The sequence below is a fragment of the Ursus arctos genome, unplaced genomic scaffold, assembly GCF_023065955.2.
Source record: "Ursus arctos isolate Adak ecotype North America unplaced genomic scaffold, UrsArc2.0 scaffold_4, whole genome shotgun sequence".
In the NCBI taxonomy this organism is placed as follows: domain Eukaryota; kingdom Metazoa; phylum Chordata; class Mammalia; order Carnivora; family Ursidae; genus Ursus; species Ursus arctos.
In genome coordinates, this window is record NW_026623056.1 from 1,874,811 (window position 1) to 1,897,457 (window position 22,647).

At 39.2% G+C, this 22,647-nt stretch overlaps 1 pseudogene; it reads right to left on the reverse strand.

Annotated features, from left to right (window-relative positions):
* Window positions 1-6,128: 6,128 nt before the first annotated feature.
* LOC125281463 (olfactory receptor 4K14-like) lies at window positions 6,129-7,055 on the reverse strand (annotated as a pseudogene).
* Between the last annotated feature and the right edge of the window lie 15,592 nt (window positions 7,056-22,647).

A 22,647-nucleotide genomic window follows, 5' to 3' on the forward strand; every position in this document is an offset into this window, starting at 1 on the left:
TTTTATTCTGACCTTTAGTTTGAAGTGTTTCTTTTAGTTTATCTGCTAATGAAGCAGATGTACAATGTACGCTGGGGCAGAAACTTGAGTCTATGCCCTGAAGTCTGCTTAAGCCATTTTTATCTTGGTAAGTGTTAAAGTACAGCTTCCCTGGGAGCCCAGGAGCAGGGCCCAGGAACTTTGAAGGTAGATTTTCTTTATCAAATATTCAAACCTGGGGAGGAAGTGTTTCTTAAACAGAAGCAGAGAATCCCAAGTGTCACTTCCTTAGTCAAGATCCTCTGGGCCCTCCTAATGGAGGAAGGAGGCAAAACCAGGAAACCCATTGGATGGACATATATTTCCTTCTATGAAAGTCTCCCTAAACTTTTCTTCTTCAAACTGCATCTGAGATCGGTTTGGAGGAAGATCAAGGAGGAAGAGATTAAAAAAAAAAAAAAGTTTCCCCATGGATAGGAATGGAATTTTACTTCAAACGGAAATCCTTAAATTTGGGGGCTTCCCTTTGAGAATTCAGCATTTAGAAATTACATTAAAAGATTCTTCACACAAATAATTTCATTTAAAAGATATTTAGATATTGATGTTAAAAAATATATTGATACCTCACAGAGAATTAAAAGAGGAAGCAGCTGATCTCTTAATGACTGCAGGTAAAGAAGAATATTTAAGAGGCCTTCAACTTCACAGCAACATCCCAGTGACTGACTCTCTGTCCATAAACAACACATTTTATGAGGTCACAGTTTTTGATTTAATATATCCTCAGGATGTATTTCTCAGAATGCATCCTGGATAATTAAGAGAGACTTCTCACCTAAGCAAATCCTTGTAACCAAGCCTTAAGAGCAACTATTCCTGCAGATGGATAATGTCAACAATTATCCAGGGGTTCTCAGTCATGACTGTGATTTAGAATTACCTGAAGCAGCTTACTGTAAAAGCACATTTCTGGGATGCATTCCCAGAATTCTAGTTCAGCAAAGCAAGGATGGATTCAGGATATTTGCAGTCTGAAAAGCATCCCAGGTGATTTTAATGTAGGCAGTCTTCAAATTATACTTTGAAAAACACTGTATGCTCTATTTTGTTTACCTTATTTCAAAATAGGAAGGTGAGTTTCATAAACACTTCCTCAAAATTCAAAGAAGATTCTCTATTAAAAACCTATGGTGCAAGGGAAGCCTGGGTGGCTCAGTTGGTTAACTGTCAGACTCCTGATTTCAGCTCGAGTCTCAATTTCAGAGTCTTAGGTTCGAGCCCCGCATTGGGCTATATGCTGAGCGTGAAGCCTACTTTAAAAAAAAAAAATCTACGGTGGAATTTAAGAAACAAAACAAAAGAGCAAAGGGAATTTAAAAAAAGAAAGTGGGGGACAGACGGAGAAGCCGACTCTTAGCTATAGAGAAGAGATTTACCAGAGGGGAGGTGGTTGGGGAGGATGGGTTAAATAGATGATGGAAATTAAGGAGTGCACTTGTGATGAGCACTGATTGTTGCATGGAAGTGTCAAATCACTATATTGTACACCTGAAACTAATATTACACTGAATGTTAACTAACTGGAATTTTTTAAATTTTTAATTTATTTATTTAAGGGGGGGAGAGAGAGGGAAAGCACACAAGCTGAGGGACTGGCAGAAGGAGAGGAAGAAGCAGGCTCCCCGCTGAGCTGGGGCTCCATCCCAGGACCCTGCAATCATGACCTTAGCTGAAGGCAGATGATTAACGCACTGAGCCATCCAGGCACCCCAAGTAACCGGAATTTAAATAAAAACCTAAAATACAATCTATAGCCCCCTGGGCACTGACAATGACAAATTCCCTACAAAAGCACATGGCTGGGGAAAACTGGTGACTTTGCTCACTCAAGTTTCACTAACAACTCAAACAGGCATGTTTATCCACTCCAGACAACTAAAATCCAGGGATTTCTGCATCTAAAGTGATGGTGCAAGAGTCCACATCCATTTCATGGAGCTGGCCAAAGCAAGACAGAGAGCTGAGCAGAGACTGGGGATGAGACAAGAGCCATGGATACTTCTAAAAAGCCAGAAACACTTATGGGATCTAGCATCTATTTCAGCATTTACTACAGGACTGGTTCTGAGCTAAAAATGCTGGGTGTGTGTGTGTGTGTGTGTGTGTGTGTGTGTGTGTGTGTGTGTGAAATAACAGGACAAATATAGAATCCTCAGAAATCAGAGAAAAATTGAAGTAATAAGGTAAGCCTTCCCTAACCATGAGGACTGGATTAAGTTTCCCTCTCCTATGCTCTCAGATACCATGTTTATCTCGATCATAGCTCTCATCTGACAGCATATTTTATAACCCTTTCCTTGCTGTTATTCCACTACATGGACAATGTATGTTCTTAAACACTCTGTGTCCACTACTAGCTCTGTTCATGTAATCCAAAATACAGCAGGTGCTTGACATTTATGAATTGAATAAACAAATGTATAAAGAGTATTAGACATATCTTGATTAAAATGGCTATGTCTAAAGTCTACAAAGTCAAAAATCAGTATTACACCAATAAAAACTAAAGAAATTAATCCCAAGGCACATAGATTTCCTTTTCAGTTGTCTCCTTTCTATTCCCCTCCCCCATGTTATAGGCACTATGGAAGCACTGCAGAATCTGAAATGACGACGATAGGATGCTTCTACCAAAAGAATGCAGTCTCAATTGAAATAGAAGACACTAAAAGACTGGCCCCTTCTCTGAATCTTGTTCTCAGGAACTCTCTGGAAGCCCTCAATTTTGGCTTTTTAATTAGGATGACCTATAAACAACACTAGTCACCCCCACACTGAATAACCACAACTTATTTCCCCAGTCATTTTTGGAACCAGACTGACCACAACTGCCATCTGACCGACACAACTCCAAAATCACTGCCATGTCACTGACACACGGTTGTGTGTTAGGACACAGTTCGGGAGTACAAAGGTTAGGACAAAGTTCAGGAATACAAAGTACTCATTCCCTACACATATCTACTGTGAAAAGATCACCACAATACAGGCCCCAACTACATGGCCGGTTGAAGGGGGGACTATACCAGAAGCCTATCCAGAGAACACTCAAGACCAGCCATTATGGGGGGGGGGGGGGGCATCAAGGGCACACCTTGCAGGAACAGCACATAAAGAGGGGACACCGCACGAGAACCCGGGGACCACGATCTTCCACAACCAGACCCCAAACTAAGACGTGATCCCGATCTTCTCCACGACCCGGCGCCGCCTCTACCCCCACGCGCTGATGGCCCACCTACCTGATGTTGATCCAGTGTCCCCAATGAGTGCCTGGTGACATCTCCGGAGTCCTCAACAGGAAGCAGGCCATGCCTTGAGGGAGTCCCCGCCGGCAAGCACACCCACATTCCTCAGGAAGGCCTCGCCGCCCTTCAAGGAGTCCATGCCCACCCGAGGTCTCACACAGGCAGCCAGGCTTGCTCCAACGTGTGCTCCACCAGTGGCAAACCCTGCCCGAGGCCCTCTGGACACCACCAGCTGCCGCAGCCCGGTGGAGCAGGAGACAGCAAGCACAGAGGCCTGCAGGAAATCAAGCCAGCGCCGCACCACGTCGTTTGTTGGCGGCCCTCCTGGCAGCCCCTGTGGCGCCCGCCGGAACTCCCTGCTGCGCCTGCGCTTCTCCTGCCCAGGATTCACCACAGCCTGGAGCCCTTGCATGTTCAGCACGCCTGGGGCGGTGCACAGTGATGCTCAGCAGACGGGTTTCTGGGGCACACTCCCTGCCTTAGCTCAACATTGACTCTTGATGCTGTTCCTTCTGAGGTTTATTTCAAGATTTCAGAGGCAGCAGAAATGCCCTCCCAGCTGGGCCTTATTGGGCTGGAGGGCGGGGGAGAGGGATCGGGATACCCAACATTTTTTCCCATTTGTTCAGAGGGAAACTCAAAGGTCCCCGCAAAATTTTAAAATAAAGGCATTAAGAGGAAAACGTGAAATAGACTCCCATAGAAATGATGCTCATTTATAACAGGATTTAACCTGTTATAAAGGCAATATATTTTCCTCCTTTTTTATTTCAATGTATTCTAGCATGCTTATAAATACAACTTTTAACCTTCATATTTTAAGCCTTCTTTTGCTCTCTTCAACAATTTAAGAGAAGAATAGGTATCTTCGTCCTAAAAGCTATTTTGGTATCCACTCTTTTTTTTTTAATTGAAGTATAATTGACACACAATATTCTATTAGTTTCAGGTATCACATTAGAGTGATTCAATGTTTTTATGCTTTATGAAATGATCCCCTCAGGAAGTCTAGATACTGTCCACTTACAAAATTATTACTATGTTATTGACTATATTCCTTATGCCATGCATCACATCCCTGAGAATTATTTATTTTATACTGGAAGTTTGTATCTCTTAATACCCTTCACCTACTTTGCCCATCTCCACCCTGCTCCCATCTGACAAACACGTTTGTTCTCTATATCTGTAAGTCTGTTTCTCTTTAGTTTGTTTCTTTTATTTTTTTAAACTCCACATAGAAGTAAAATCATATGGGATTTGTCTTTCTCTGACTTCACTTACGATACCCTCTAGGTCCAGTCATTTTATATATCCATTCATCTACACTTGGACACAGGTTACTTCCATATATTGGCTATTGTAAATAATGCTTCAGTGAAAATAGAGTGGACCTTTTAAGCTCTTTAATGTTCGCATATATGGGTGCAATTGGTCATAAGATTTGACAAGTCCAACGTCTATAAAGTCAAGCACAGTATTATTGCAGTAGCAAGTAAGAGGACTCCTGAGAAATTTATCCCAAGGCAGTTTTGAATCTGTGTTCTTTTTAGTGTTTATTAAAATATATAAGATTACAGTCATAAGTGAAGCCAGAAGTACCCAGGAACATGCTTCTCCTTATTGAAAACATTGTCCAAAATTATTGGAAGTTTCATCCAGCTACTGAAGTAATCCAATCATTGCCCAGTTCTCTCCTTTTGTTTGATGTTTCAGAATCAACGTACAAGAAAATTGAATTCTTTGACCATTAGTTTAGTTGATACAAAACTTAACTCGTGTTTATGATTGTGTTTTTAGGATTCAAAGACATTTAATAAGATAAGATCTTGGGATAAGATCTGATTCTGCAGTACTCAAATACACTTCCTAATAGATGACTCCCCCAAGGGACAGAATCAACTTAGTAAGATACAACGTAGATGTAGTGTTTATTTTAAGTCTGTGGGTTAAAATTTATTAATTTCCTACTCCAGTGTATTTTAAATAGTAACACAGTAGCTTATTTACACCATGAAATATCGAGCCATAAAATACTAATTTTCCCCAGGTGGAAATTAACTTCTATAATTGAATGTAACTGGCATACATTCATTTTTTCAATAAAAAGTTTAAGCATAATACACATTCCCAAGAAAAAGTACACTTTTTAAATCAATAGTATCTTGAAATAGTGTCTTTTTTCTCCTCTCACATTTTCAAAACCAGGAGAAAGATTCATAGGGCATTTTATGCTCACACTAGCTTCCTTCCGCTGAATGTCTCATGTCTTGAATGCTTAGGAACTGACAGCTCTTGCTGTATTGAACTATGATTAGGAAATTAAAATTCATTTTCTATAAATATTGTAGATAAAATAAACTAAGAAGAGAAATCTGGTCTAACAAAGACATTTAGAAAATTGCCAAGTCCATTCCAAAGTGCATGTGTATGGTTGAAAGTATATGCACATTTATGTCTGTTTACATAAAGTTATATTACATAGTAATTATCATACAATTATACTAATATTATATTACAATGCAGTTATACTTAAATTACATTTATACTATAAAATATGATAAAATTATAATAATAATTACAATGTAATATAAATCTTACATTATAAGGTAGTGATACTATAAAGTTATTTGATAAAATTTTATTTAAATTATGAAATTATATAGAATAAAAACATATATGATTTTTGTTGTAATCCACAACTATTTCTCTGTAATATAACACAATACAAATTATATCAATAAAACATCAGAATGAAATCATTAAGCAGAAATCCTATTAAAGAAAGGGTATCCCCTTGAATGAGTAAGAACATGTAGGTTTGTAGAAAGCTGGAATTTAGTGAGAAGTCACATGTTGCTTACATAATTTCTTCATAGCTGTTTTCATCTCCTTATTTCTCAATGTGTAGATAAGGGGGTTCAAGAGTGGAGTAAAAATGGTGTAAAACACAGACAGGAGCTTGTCCACAGAGAAGCGATTGAAAGGCCACGCGTAAATGAAAATGCAGGGCCCAAAGAAGAGCGTGACTACCATGATGTGTGCAGGGCAAGTAGAGAGTGCTTTGGCTACCCCACCAGCAGCACGCTGTCAGACAGTGATGAGGATAGCAGTACAAGAGACCAAGAGGAGCAGAAAACAGCTCATGCAGAGCAACCCACTGTCTGAGATCATAAGCCTAAGACATAAGTGTCCTTCAGGCAAGCTTGATCATGAGAGGAAGGTCACAGAAGAAGCTGTCCACCTCATTGGGGCCACAGTAAGGTAAATTCACAGTAAAGGCTGCTTGACTGATGGAGTGCACAAATCCAGTGACCCATGAAACCAACACCAGCCCCATGCAAGTCGGCCGGCTCATCATGGTCATGTGATGCAAAGGTTTGCATATAGCCACGTATTTGTCATAGGCCATGGAAACCAGAAGTACCATCTCAGCCCACCAATAAAGTGCAAGAAGAAGATTTGAGCCATGCATCCTCCAAAGGAGATGAGCTTTCAATCACTAAGAAAGTCCCTGATCATCTCGGGAGTGGCAAATGAGGCAAGCCATATGTCTAAGAAAGATAGATTTCCCAGCAGGAAGTACATAGGAGAGGAGTGCAAGTGGGGGTCAGAAATTACAGTGACCACAATGATGAGGTTACCCAGCGCAGCGGCCACATAGATCCCAGAGAAAAATATAAAGAAAAAGTGCTGGAGATGTTGTGAAGTGCAGAGTTCATACAACACAAATTCTGACACCAAGGAATAATTCTGCAGCTCCATTATCTCGTTTCAGACTGTGTTCTGAATCTATATAAAGAAAAGAGGTGGACATGAAAGGGCCTGTCAACTACCAGACACATGAAAGTGATCACCTAAACTTTATCTGAATATCATTTTAATTTGTAGGACATAATATAAAATACATTACAAGGACGCTTAAAGCCAAGCCCAACAACAGTTTGCTGTTCTCCCACGTTAAGGCTGCTGGTGCAGCCATCTCCACAATGCTTGCTTTGAAAACTTGACAATCCAGACTCCTTCAGGGACTTCTCCTGGTAGTAGTGGAACCACCTCCTCCTTCCGTATTCATTTGCTCACTCACAAGCTCACTCATTCAGACCAGGTCTATGGAACACTGAGAGTTTCCCATTCTCACTTAATTCAGTTAATAAAGCAATCAGTATAAAGGGAAATAAATTGATTAACCTAGGGTTCATACAGTTCTCCAAATCCCACATTTTATTTTACTGCTCTTGTCATCTCTCTTAATCAGTTGGGTTTGGGATTAAAAAGGCAATGATCCAATTCATTTGTAGATTTATTGTGTATAAACTGACAACTTATGACAGGATTTAAGAATGGCTTCAATGAAAGAAATATTTTTCAAGATCTTTCAACAATGGCCAGAGCATAAAACTTAGGCAATTATTTTGGCCTTTTACAAAATTGAAGACTATAACATGAAATAATCGTTTGGTAAGGCTTCTTACAGGGAGCTAAAGTTACATATTCCAGATCAGAAATATTCTAATGATGTGAACATGATAGAGTGATAGAATTCAAAAATCTAGAGGAATTCATGGTTATTATATCTGTTTTAGTCCACTCGAATAGCACCAGTCTCCACCAGATTTTTGTAGGGATAACAGGGACTCAGATTCTTTGGTTTCTCTTGAAGTTTTCTAAATGGATTATATTAAAAGATTTAATTGCAAGACTTTTTAGGAATAGGTGCCACCCCTCTTTAGAATGGGATTATGTATCTGATGTTAAATACTGCTGTGGACAAGATGGAAATAATCACAATTCAGGATCGCTTCACAAGTTTTGTTAGATGACCCCGACACCAGCTAGCATACAAACTACAGACCACAATGGCCGTTCTTCTGTTGGTATACTTTTGCTCTGTGGCCATGAAAATTTTCACATGTAAACCTAAAACATAACTGCGTTTCATTTAGTGTTTCCTAGAGATTAAGAGAGTGGAAAGTTGAAACAATCAAATGGAAAACTCGGGAAACAAAAACAAAAAAAATTGTTTGCTATTGAATTAAAGATGATCTAAAATTAGGTATCGGTGATGGTTGTGCAATTCTGTAAATGTACTAAAAACCACTGAATTGTATACTGGCAATGAGTGAACTTTATGCTATGTATATTATATTGTATATTCAGACACATATTCACTAAATGTCTATCAAAGGCTGTTTACTAAGCTGGAATTAGATGCTCACTGCAGGTGCTGCTGATCCTTCAACTTACATTTCAAATCTACTGTGCTTGAATGGAAATTTTGAAAATATACATATTTTTTATTCTATAGAGGATTTGATAAGCTCTTTCGGCTCTTCCTGGAAAATAATTCCAAAAAAGCATCACTTTAAGAAGCTAGAGAACTTCATATTTGAGTCTTCTTTGGACTTTAGACATAAATATCTATATCCTCTCTCCCATCAAATGAAGAATCCCTTAAAGATGGGATATTGATAGCCAATTACTGGAATGGAGCTTGGGGAATAAACTACTATCTTCAAGTGGAAATTTGTGCTAATAAGTCATGTTCATTTCCCCAAGTGACAAAGGAAGAAAGATTTTAAAGATGTCAAATTCTATGAACACAGGTGCAATTATTTTAATAGGTTAAGTAGGATAATATGTATCCTTATCTAATAGACTATGAAATGTGCTTTTCCTTTAGATAATAAAATTAACAAGTTACATTTGTTTTAAAGATTTTATTTATTTATTAGACAAAGAGAGAGAGAGTCCAAGCAGGGGCGAGCAGCAGGCAGAGGTAGAGGAAGAAGCAGGTTCCCCACTATGCAGGAAACCCGATGCTGGGCTCAATCCCAGAACTCTGCAATCATGCCCTGACCAAAGCAAGACCCTTAACCGGCTGAGCCATCTATGCACCTCAACAAGTTACATTTTAAAAAATACTGAAAATCTGCCAATCTTGCACATCATTTTATGTAACTTTGATCGAGCACAATACTTTGGAGCCTCAGATTTGTATGTGCCAAAATATTTGCTTTCTCCAAGATTCATTTGGTCATGAATAATGAAATCTTCTGGTGTCTGGGTTACTTTGCACACTATTTATAATTGTTATCCACTTAACTCCCCAAATCATTTGAAGTTAATTCAGGCTCTTTTGCTGAAGATTGCATCTTGATTGCAAATATCTTGAATGTTCTGTTGAATGATAATCACATCTACAACTATTCACATGACATCAATTCCATATTAGGTGTATAAGCACAACCTCATTTATAAGACATTTCACTGCCAAATCAGTATCTGGGCACAGTATAAAGTATCATCCTATATCTTGGCTTCAGATAGTTTTATTTCCCTTGAACGGAATCACAAAACCTTTCCAAGTTTGTTTCTCCACCTAAACCACACAAATAATAAATGATAAAGAAAAATTGTAGAAGTAAACTTTGTGCATCAATGTTATTGTTTTTGATATGTAGTCGTTATTTAGGTACAAAAATACTATGTTAAGCCTAGAATAATGAAGAAGCTTATGACAACTAAAACGAGTGAATGTTTGAATGGAGGTAGGGAAAGATTTCCTAAACATGATGACTAATTTTATGTGTCAAACTGCAGGAGTGTTTCTGGATGAAATTAACATTGAAACTAGTGACCTCTGAGTAAAACAGATTTTCCTACATAAGGCGGGTGGGCCTTATCCAATCAGCTGAAGGCCTGAAATGAACCAAAAATCTGGCCTTCCCAAACAAGAAGGAACGCTCCCAGTACACTGTCTTTGGATTTCATCTGTACCATCAGTTCTCCTGGGACTCCAGCTTTCCAGTCCACACAGTAGAGTTTGGACTTTGCAGACTCTGAAAAATAACGTGAGTCACTTCTTGTAATAAATCTCTCTTTCTTTTCTGTCTCTGTCTCTCTCTGTCCCTTTCCTCTTCTATTTCCTGAAAACCCTGACTGAGACCCTAAATATAAAGCAGTAACTGAAGAATTCAGAAAGCAAAATAATAATATACAAAAAGATATAAAAATTTTTGAAAACTGTATTTTAGGAAGCATCACAATAAAATGTAAACCCAACCACAAACTTGTAAACTCTGGTTCCAATCTTGTGACCCACAAAGTCAACACATAGTCTTGTGCAGACTTTCAATGCTCAACACCTAGTAGCCAAAGGGTCCGTGGGGGCTGACATCCAGCCTGCGCCCCACCCATCCAACAAACAATATGTCCTAACCAGGCCTGGGTTTGCCCCTTGGAAATACATCTTTTCCTAATCCACACAAAGTTCCAGTGTGGTTATTTTAGCCCTGATGACAAAGCCCTAATATCCTTAACACAGAAAAAGTATGTATAAATCAGTAAGTGAGGGAAACCTGAAGAGAAAGAAGAGGGAAGAATTAAAGAAAATTAGTTTTTAAAAGGAAGAGGACTAATAGGCCAATAAACATTAAAAAGTTGATCTCAATAAACAAAACGTAACAAGGCGTACCTTTGTCCACATATCAGATTTGGAATAAATACATCAAGCTTATGGTCAGTTCTGATGAAAATGGATAATTTCATAATAAACGTAGCAATACAAATTTAAGTAACACCTGACATCTCTTGAGGACTTTCTCTATGCCAGCACTATGTCAGGTTGATTCTTTCAATTAATCTTCACAACAGTCTAATGAGAGAAACACCATCATTACCAATTTATAAATAAGGATACTGAGCCTAATGTGTTTGGACACACACACTGTCAGTAGCAGAGTTGATGTTCTAACCCAGGCGTGTGGTCACCGCAATGCATATCCTTAAACTGTGTAAGGCCACCTCCCTCACTGTTAAGAAGAATGTAAGTCAGTACAACTTTTGGATAGACACTTGGGAAATATAAATCAGGCACCTTGAAAAATGCCAATAGACCTTCACCTAGTATTCCCATGATATAAGATGTCTATTATAGAGTTGGATTAATATATTAAAAATATAACAATACATAAAATGAATTAAAGATCAGTGTGATAGCATATCAAGAAAAATAATATTTTCAATACATATTTCAATATATTAAGAAAGTCTTAAAAAAAAAAAAGGAAACCAAGCTATACATGTAGTGCCCATTCTCCAATGCACTGGTGAATGAAATTGACCATAATTGCCTTCCTCAGGGTACTTACATTCTCACAGAAAATGCAGACAACTGAACACAAACAAAATGGTAATTTACGATAAGTCTAAGGAAAAAATCAAGCAGGGTAAGAGATAGTGGGAATGCCAGAGTTTTCATTTGAAATAGGATGTTAAGAATGGGTCTCGTTGAGAAGGTGACTTTTGACCAAAGACTTAGAGGAGGACATGGGAGCATCCATGTGTACATCTGGGGAAAGCCAAACACGGAGAGAACAGCCAGTGCGGAGGCACTTAGGTGGCTGCTGCCTGACAATGTTCACGCAACTCCTGTGACTAAAGTGGAATAAGGTGGAAAGTGGTTGGGATGATAAGCGATTGTGGGTGGTGCATAAATCCTGTAGGGCCCTGTAGACACTACCAGCACACGGCCTTCCCTTCTGAGTGAGGTGGTGAGTGTGAGCTTGGAGTAGAGGTCAGGCATTAGGATGGTTCTAACTGCTCCTGTTGGAAAAGGCAAGGATGGAGGCTAGGAGGCCAGGTAAGCAGCACGTTCACTAATTCAGGCCAGCTGTGACGATGGCTCATTCCCCAAACGTACCCTGGAAGACAGAAGTAGTCGGACTCCAGATATACTTTGAAATTAGAGCTAACAGGATTTCCTGAAGATTATTATAGGCTGCAATTATAATAGAGGAGTCAAGCATGATTCCAAGTATTGTAGCCTAAGAAAGGGCAAGGATAAAGTTGCCATTATATAGAATCATAAAAACTGTATTTGTAGACAGATTGGGAGGACAACTGAGAGGGTAAATCTGAATATGTTATAAATGTTATATATATATATAACATATATATATATTAGTATATTAGTATATATATAGTATATATATAACATATATAACATATATATTAGTATATTAATATATATATAGTATATATATAACATATATAACATATATATATTAGTATATACTAGTATATTATATATTAGTGCCCATTCTCCGATATATATTAGTATTATATATATATATATATATATATATTAGTACTTCCTATGGTACTTTTAATGGTGCCCCACAGGTCTCTAAATCCCTGTTAATTATTTGGATTCAGGATTCAGTTTTTCTTTCTGTTCCTCAGACCGGATAATCTCAATCAGCTGTCCTCAAGTGCACTGATATTTTCTTCTGACAAACAAAACTGCAGTTGAGCCCCCCCGAGAATGTTTTATTTCCGTTATTGTACATTTCCCCCCCCATAATTCCTACGTTTTATTATTTCCATCTCCTTATTAATGACACTCCCTATTATTCTTCTGCTTCAATAGCCTTCACACATATAATACAATGTAAGCAAGATATTAGGCCACAATCAAGCCTATCTTCCCGTAGCAGATCCTATTTTCCAAAGATGGTTCACATCAAAATCTTCCATTCTACATATTCTTCTGCACTGTGACCACGTCTCTCTCCCTGTCAGGATTTACAGTCAGAGATGCCAGACAAATGACTGAAGAAGCCATCTTGAAAATGAGTTCTCCAAGTCCAAGGTGAGTTCAACTCTAAAATAAGCTGACCCTATGTGGCTCAGACATGAACTGCTCACCTGACTGCTTCCTCAGTCACAGACCCACAAAACTTCAAGCAGAATGAAATGGCTACTGAACCAGAACGTTTTGGGAAGCTGTTTGATACACATCAAACTGGGACACTCACCCATAGTCCTTCTCCTAGAGTCCCATGTGGTTATCTCAAATAGGCTTCCATATGTTTCAAGTGTCCACGTTCCCTTCTACTCTACTCTTTTTACGTTAACTGTCCCAGAGAAACATTCTTGATATGACTCTTTGACCACTTTTACTGCTTTTCCTATCATGAACTTCCTTCTCAAAACTCTTTAGGACTGATCTCCACGCCTTCAAAACCCTCTACTCCAGCCTATACAAAAAATAATATTCTTAGGCCAAATCTGCCACTGCTTCCGTCATTGAAGAACACAAACGCTTACTCATGTGGCTGCTACTGCTGCCTTCCATCAACCCACCTTGCTTTGTCTAACTCCATTGTTCCCTGAGGGTTCCTGGTTCTCCGCGTGGGTGCACGCTCTGCTGGTCTGATCTCTGCAGTCCATCTGCTCATATAGCTGCTCACATCAGAAACGCGATCCCACATCCTACAGATTAAAAAATTAATGACATCTGTGAAATTGTAATATTATCTTCCTCTAGAAATGCCTAAATAATTATGTTTTCAAAATCAGGGAGCATAGCTTACCCATCGCACCTCATTACTGAACACGATAACTAGAATAACCTAGGTGCTCATTAACTGTTATTTGAAATGACAGTTATTACAATGGAATCCCTGCTACTGGCATTAAGAGAAGATAATGCTAAAGTTACTATTAAGAACGGAATTCTAGGGGCGCCTGGGTGGAACAGTCGTTAAGCATCTGCCTTCAGCTCAGGGCGTGATCCCGGTGTTCTGGGATCGAGCCCCACATCGGGCTCCTCCACTACGAGCCTGCTTCTTCCTCTCCCACTCCCCCTGCTTGTGTTCCCTCTCTCGCTGGCTGTCTCTATCTCTCTCAAATAAATAAATAAAATCTTTTTAAAGAGAACGGAATTCTATATATGTGCAGAAGAAATAGCTTTCTTAACAATGTCTGTCGGAATAGTATGCTAAGTTGTACGGGTAGAAAAAAAAATAAAAGAGGTTAATACATCTGATATCAATATATAAACTGGGATTTCTCTTGGGAATCTGCAACTCTACTAGCTCCCAAAGTACAATTTTTGCTACAACATCTCTATTCCATTTCCTCTTTCTCCCTCATTCTAATCCCATGCCGCTATTGTCCTCTGAATGTCATCACTGACCATTTCACTGCCACACCATTTGAAAATGAAGACATAATTGATTCCATTTTAAATCTTTTAAATCTTCATCTAATGATTTACTAGCTCATTAATGGATTAAGATGTATCTGCCCTGAGACTGTGCAATGATCTAGTGAGAAGAAGACAAATGAGACACCACTGCAAGACTCAAGGAGTAACTTTGGCAGTTGACAAAAAAATAAATGAACAAAAGCAATAAAAAGTTAAACTTGGAATGACGGTAGCACATGGCAGGACAGTGGGTACATAAAAAGGATCAGTCAGGTTTAAGCAAAAACACCACTGAGTTCATATAACACATCCCTAACTATTTTTTACTACTTCGTATGAAATTTAACATTAACTATAGACTGTATTAGTGTGAGGTTGATGGACACTTGAGACGGTAAAAGATTTTTATGTAAATGAACTTTCATTGTGTGACTCATAACACATCACTCAATAATAGATAACACATCACTCAAATAATGGTATTTACTTAATTTTTTCTCATTAACATTATATGGTTCCAATACTCCTTTTTTGCTTTTTGCTAAGGACAAATATAACATTTGCATTCATTTGTCACATAATGAGAAATTTTATCTTGTTTATTAATTCATTTGTTTCCAACACTTAATTCCTACTATGTGACAAATTTTCTAGGCATTATGTTGAGTGGTGTTTTAGTTTTGGGTGATTTCAAACAATTTCAAGACAGGATATTTTTGCTCTACCGCATTGTATATCTGGGCCAAGTTTTCCCCGAAGGCACATATTCAGGAGAGTAAAACAAAATTTTTTACTAATTAAAATGAACCCCAAAACCCAAGGGAAAGGGCAAGTGAGGTGCCTTAGTGGGTGCTGAGCTCCCATTTCAGAGGAGAAGTCCCTTCTCTAGTACCTCAGAGTTGGAATGTACACCAAAAGTTGCTTTGGCAAACGACATGGCCTTCTCACTGACCTCCACCAAAAGGCACCAAGAATAGGGTTCTGAACCAGCCTTGTGATTAAACGTGAGAGTCCTAGACCAGCTCCTGACTTCCTGTGTGAACTGTGGAAATTGCTCAACCTCTCTGTGTCTCATCTTCAGTGTGCCAGATGCTAGTCTAGGCTTTGGGGACACAGGCAAGGCCCCCACCCAGACCATGATCTGTTTTGTAACTGCTTGGGGGGTCTTTCTGGCAGCACACAGGGCCCCCACCCAGACCATGATCTGTTTTGTAACTGCTTAGGGGGTCTTTCTGGCGAGCACACAGGGGCTGATAGGATGGCCAGCAGAGACTGAGGTCTTAGAGGAAGTGAAGGCTTGCAGGACTCACCGCTGGGGGCCGACGGCCAGAGAGGCATCCTCCCCCAGATTAGTGGAGACAGGTAGCAGAGCAGATTTCTAGCCTAGTGCTCCCCTCTGTCTTGGGCCTCTTCCCCATGCCATCACGGCATCTCTCCAGGCAGAACCAGGAGTCTTCCCAGGAAGGGCTGCTCCAGAAGGCTACCCCCTCAAGATCCCCATGGAGACAACTTACAAACTCTGTAGGGGCTGGCTGGTGGCTGAAATGGCACTGGCACTTGAGTGGGGTCTGGGTGGCATGGAGCAATGGAGGTGTGTTGAGCCTCAGAGGCAGGTCCATCCACACAGGCCACCCTTTGCACCACTGGCCCTCACAGGGACAGGTGCCACTTTCTAAGCACCCACGTGTGGGGGAGAGAAATGGCGTGGCAGTTGTGGATGCATGTATTTAATTTCACTTAACAATGCCAAATTCCTCTGCAACCTGGTTTACCCTCTCACTAATATGCACAAGGAGCTCTATAGTGCCACGTTTTTGTCACCAATTTCCATCATCCAACATTGTTTTCCTGTTAATCTGATGGTGTAAATGTGTATTTTACATTTCATTTTTCTCATACAAGAAGTTAGTTTTGTCTTTGCATTAGTTTTCTAGGGCTACAATAACAAACTTCCACAGGCATTGTGGTTTAAAATGACAGAAATTCATTCTTTCACATTTTTCTAGGCAGAAGTGTGAAATCAACACTAATCCAGCATGATCTTTTTAAGATCCTTACCCTCATTACATCTGCCAATACCCTATTTGCAAGTAAGGTCACATTATTTTTTTTTTTTTTAGATTTTATTTATTTATTTGACAAAGAGAGAGAGACAGCCAGCGAGAGAGGGAACACAAGCAGGGGGAGTGGGAGAGGAAGAAGCAGGCTCCCAGTGGAGGAGACTGATGTGGGACTTGATCCCAGCGTTCTGGGATCACACCCTGAGCCGAAAGCAGACGCTTAATGACTGAGCCACCCAGGTGCCCTGCAAGTAAGGTCACATTCTTAAGTTCCAAGTAGACATGAATTTGGGGGGGCATTGTTCTATCTATACACAGTGAGGCCAGACACTTGGTTTCTGGACTGTTTAGAAATCACAGCAGAGCTATCATTTTACTAATTACATTGTTAACTTAATCCACATTCTATTTTGTTCCTTAATTAAGGTTTATGCACCTCTTAATCTCATGCACCATCAACCATTAACTTTGCCTTTTTTACCCCTATTCTCTGTTTACTCACTGACCATAGAATCATAATGGGGACTGGTCAGTAACATTTGCCTTAACATATCTGATCATACCAGATCTCAAATAGTGCCTCATTGTCCAGAAGAATGCTTACCTCCAGGTTGTTTCAAGAACCCCTCTCCCCACCACCTACCTATCCCCTTCAAGATTTCAAGAAACCCATTACCCTCCTTTCATGTATACAAGCTCTCCCTAGGCTCTACGGAGCAAGTCAGCCTTGGGAATGATCCCCTGCCTTCTCATTGGGCTGCCCTTCTGATAATAAGGCTGTCTTTGCTTCAAAATCTGGGTCTCAGACATTGGCTTACTGTGCCTTGGGTGCACGGACAAGTTTGAGTTCCCTAAAAATTTGGTGAGTCAGCCAGGAGGCTTGTGCCTGAGGCAGGCCAGTCTTGGCCACAGGGGTGACTTTGTGGGAATTTTCCACAGGTGCTTGGATCACCATTGAATCCAAAGAAATTCCCCTGGCTGCCCTCCAGACCTGCACTGGCCTCTTCTCAAGGCCAAGTCTCAACTGAAGGAATGACACCTTCCATGAACTCTGGGAGAACATCTGTTGTTGAAGGGTGAGTTTGTGCACAATCAGCAACTGTATTTCCTCTCTTAGGACTCTTTCCTAAGAATCCTCCTTTAATGAAGGGCCCTCACATTTTGTAAGATGAAACAGTCTTATAACCATCCTGAATTTCTTTTGTTGATGGATCATTTGCTTATGTTTTTCTCCCATGGCACTCATATAATTAGTCCTGTCTGTCTTGTCTGTCTTATCTGTATTATGGGAAACACCAATTCGATCTAGAATGTAGCACTTTGGGTTGCATTATGCAAATCTGGTCTTCTTTCAGTTATGCTTCTATGAACAAAAAGAAAAGAATAACATTTTTTTGTAAAGTAGCTTGGCCACAATACAATTGGAACTATGTTTGCTTGTTTGTGTTTGTTTTTGTGTGTATTTTTTTTTTTATGAAAGTACCAATACTGTTCCAGAAACAATTCAAAGTCCTTCAACCTCTCTGGGAACAACTTATCAAAGCCATCCCCCATTCCCAAGACTGAAGAAAGAAAAGGAAGGAGAACAGAGGCCTTTTAAAAGTACAAACAGCTAGAAAAACACCTTTGCTCAAAATCTAGCCCACAGGGTGCCTGGGTGGCTCAGTCAGTAAAGGATCCAACTCTTGATATCTGGTCAGGTCTTGATTTCGGGGTCGTGGGGTCAAGCTCTGCATTGGGCTCCATGCCCAGTGTGGAACCTACATAAAAAAAAAAACACAAAAATCTAGCTCACAATTTCCATCAGGTTATTTGTCAAGGATAAATACAAGTCTTTACTGTAAAGTCCTTTGTTCGTGTCTCCTAATGTGGCATTATCTACATCTGGATGGTACTACTCGTGCTAATTATAAAAGAGCCCTATTTAGTTGAAGACAAGCACTTATAAGAATAGGATATCGTAACACTCAGAGATAGAAACTAATTCAAATGCTTCTCTGATTCATGTAATCTGGGATAATCTCTGTTAAATTATAGCTTGAGTTTCTTGGTTAATGAAAATAGACATGTCTTTTGGAGTTATAGTTTTCATGAGTCTTGTTTGAAACACTGCTCTTTCTCTACTGTTTGCTCTTCCAGATTTAAGAAAACTTTTCTCCTAAGAGATCTATGACTTACAGAGATTTGACAGAAAACACCATTGTGAACAAATTGATTTTTTCTCCCTACCTGAACCCTCCAGAAATCAGAAACTCACAGTCAGTGTTCTTTCTTTTTGGAGAATTACAGTTAATCCCATAAGTTCAATAAGATCTGTTCTCCTTCGAACAAAACATCATTGGAAATGTTGATTATTTTATGAAGGCTTTGGCTGGAATGCCGTATTTGAGAAAGACATGCATATACTCAGATATGACCAGACAGCTTTAAGGAACTAAGGTTGACTTTATAATGCCAGTGAAGCCCCTTGGAAATGTGAGCCTGGTGTCTTGCTTCTGGAGTTCCCAGGAGCCTTACCAGGAGAGTAGAGAATGTTATGGGCTGGTCGGTGCAGGAACCTCAGGATATTTGGGGGACCTCGAAAAGAGACGAAATAACCCACGTCTACAGGTATTGCACACAAATCTAATGGCAAGTATTTGGCTTGGCTTCTGGCCTCAAAAGACGATTAAAAGTTCAATCTGAAATTCCTTCTGAATAGATCCAGCAAAGCAGATTTAAAAGAGCCTACGTGGCTGATCACTATTGTGCTTATGTAAACCATTAGGCCAAGTCTGTTAAAACTGGATTTATTTTGCAAACAAATTAGTCTTAATCTGGCTACCTTCAATAAAAATGAGGGTAAATTTAGAGAGAAAAAATTATATTTCAATAACACCCCTTCATGGATGTGAAATTCTAATTCTGATTGTCTTTGCATATTTGTTGTGTACCTAAACCACTGGCCATATCCTAAATTCTCCTAGTTTCTTCGAATATCTGTCTGTGACTCTCCCAACTAAGGTTTCCCATTTTTTCCCATTCTTTTGACTTGAACTAACCGGGCTTCATCTACTGGTGCCAAACAATTCTGCCAGGCTGGAGGCATCAGAGCCACCTGAGTAGGCGCCAAATGTGACCCCAATCAAGATATAAATGCAGGGGGACTCCCCAGACTTCAAAATACCAAGATCTATCCTGGTAGGAGTAAAAACAGGAGTACCTAGACAAAGGATTCTAAATAAGATTCGACAAGTTAGATGCTTCAAGAAGACCCCTCATCTTTTCTTGAATGATTCCTTCAAGCATATCATCAATACGCTGACATTGATCCTGAAGCACCGGAAAACTTAAACGAGATAAATACGACTTTTGTTAGCAAAGCGCCCCAGAGAGTCAAAGGAAATTACAAAAAGCAGAGGTAGCTAGAGGGATGGCTACTTGGGAATTGGTAGGAAATACTTTTAAGGTTTCTAATAAATGGGACCGACTCCAGAAAACAGAGAAACAAACAAACAAACAAAAATAACAGAGCATGCTACTCTGCTAGCTGCTGCCGCCTCAGCAAAGTCTCCCAGAGAAACGGTAACATCAAAAGCAAGGTCTAAGCCCTGTGCTCAGACACTCCAGAATATTTTTGAGGGCAGGTTTCCCGCTTCCACTTCCCTGGCTATTGCTCTTCATCCCTTATTAGCAGGAAACAGCTAGAGCAGTCATTATCCCTATTCCCCATGATTGAGGAATTATAAAATAAGAATGGGGATTTTGGGGCGCCTGGGTGGCTCAGTTGTTGGGCATCTGCCTTTGGCTCAGGGCGTGATCCTGACATTATGGGATTGAGCCCCGCATCAGGCTCTTCCTCTGGGAGCTTGCTTCTTCCTCTCCTACTCCCCCTGTTGTGTTCCGTCTCTCTCTGTCAAATCAATAAATAAAATCTTAAAAAAAAAAAAAAAAAGAATGGGGTGTTTGAGGCAAGCGCTTGGTTCCTGGACCTGTTTTGAAAGCATAAGCAGAACTATAGTTGCATGAGCTGCATTATTAACCTGGCTCCATGGCCTGTTTTGTTCCCTACTTAATTGCAGTTTATGTGCCTCTTATCATCATGCACCATCAATCATTAGTTTTGACTTTTTTTTTTTTTATCACTACTCCCTGTTTACCCATTGATTGTAGAAACTTATGGAGGCTGAAAAGTATCATTTGTCTTGACATATCTGATCATACAGGTTTCCCAATAATGCCACATTGTCCAGAAGAATGTCTACCTCCAGATTGTTTCAAGGATACCTCACCAAGTTTTCAAGAAACCCATTACCCTCCTCTCATGTATGTAAGCTATGACTAAGCCAAACAGGGCAAGACAGCTTTGAGAATGATTCCCTGCCTTCTCCTTGGGCTGTCTTTTCAAAATAAAGCTTTCTTTCCTGCAAAACCAGTGTCTCAGAATTTGGCTTACTGCACATTGGGTGCAAGGACAAGTTTGAGTTTGGTAAATACTACACTTCTATTTAGACTTTGCATGGGCAGATATATAAGCCATTTACTATTTTGTGTTTATCTTTTTTCAATCAATACTATTTGTAAATTTTATCCTCTTTATTACATGTAGTCATTTTTAAAACCCAATTCCTTTGAGTGACTCTTAGAGTTGAAAGTTTCTACATCACTTTTCTTTGACTCAAGTGCATAAGAGCAATAAATTAGCCTTTGCATTATTTTCCGTGAAGTCAGCTTCCCAGCCCTCTGTTATATTTTAAACAATCTCTGAATTTGGAAAGGAGGTAATTTAAAAATGTGTTTCCAGAATTTGGTTAATACTGTTAGAGGTAGCATAGAATTATAAAGATGTTCATGGTTTCTGAAAACAGACTAGTTGGAATCTGTTCCTTTCCCTTCTAGCTGTTAAGTACGCTATCAAAGCCTTCGGCCTCCATTTCCTCATGCAGAAAATGGGGATGAAAACAGCACCTCACTCATAAGACTGAGAAACTCAAAGACTTCCCTAGACAGCCTAATTATTTATTTAATTAATTTTTCAAATACTGTCTTCTGGATACAGACAGAAGAATTGCTTTTGGCCACTCTCTCTTTAGAAGTCCTAATTTCCTTTAGACACACCAACCTATCTGTGTATGCTCAAAGTAAAATCATTTGGCAGAACAATTCTGAGCAAAGGGTTCAGCCTTGCAAATTAAAATGATGAGAAGTAGTATATATATTTTAGTTCCTCTTGAAATTTGGAAGGATCATCCGTACTTTTAGGGAAGTTAAAGACTTAGTTTTCTAAATCTATGGCGGCCAATAGATTTAAAAATCATCAACAATGCTTCTGACATACAGATAATTTCTAGGTGCTAGTCTGCCTTGCCTTTTACAGACTACTCTAACACCTAAGGGTGACTTAATGAGTTGTGACGTCTCCTGGAATTCTGGACTTAGCTGATGGGTACTAGAGGATGGGAGGCCCTTAAAATAACATTAAAATTTGTCTGTGAAAATGGCTATTTTGGGTAATGGTGAGATGTTATTCAGATTAACTGCCCCTCTGAAAGGTATAGGCTGCATATAGATAGCCTACTGGGGGTTGCAAAGACTCCAGACCATTCTTATAAATCCTCCTTCCTAATTCTTGTTTTTGCTAAAGCTAGAAACTAGAGAAACACACGAGATTGCGGCCACTAGGTGGCAGGCAAGCTTCTTGTAAACTCCTCCCAGCTTTTGCTGGGTTTTAACACCCGACTTTCAATTTCTTTTCTTAGGTTTCTTCTATAGCTAAAAAAAGTTACCTCTACCCTTTGGAAATGTTCAGTAGAGCTCCAATAAAATTAGAAAAATTTCCATGTCAAATAAGCCAAGTGTGATTGGTAGTTATCATCCCAAATATGTGTCCTTTTTATAGAAATGTGTAAAATACTCATCATATTGTGTAAGCATATTAAAGTCAGTAATTCTCCTTACTGAAATACAGATGTAACAGAACTTTTATGATATATACCTATTTGTTCTTTGGCAACCTGGAAAAAATCCAGAGACAGTATTAATTTCCAGGCATTTGATAAGCTAAAATATGAAATAAAACGTTGAAAAATTATAGGAGAACATAAGATTATCATATTTGAAATATTATATACTAAGCCGAAGAAAATCAACTAAAAATTTCAATAACTTAATGTTCAGGTCAGTGGCTAATTTCAAGGAAATATACAAATAACTCTACCTTTATTCCAGAAGTAGCAAAAAAAAAAAATTAAAAAATGAACTCGAAAAATTTTAAATTAAATAAAACAATTCATAAGTTTAAAGTAATTTCAGTATATAATGA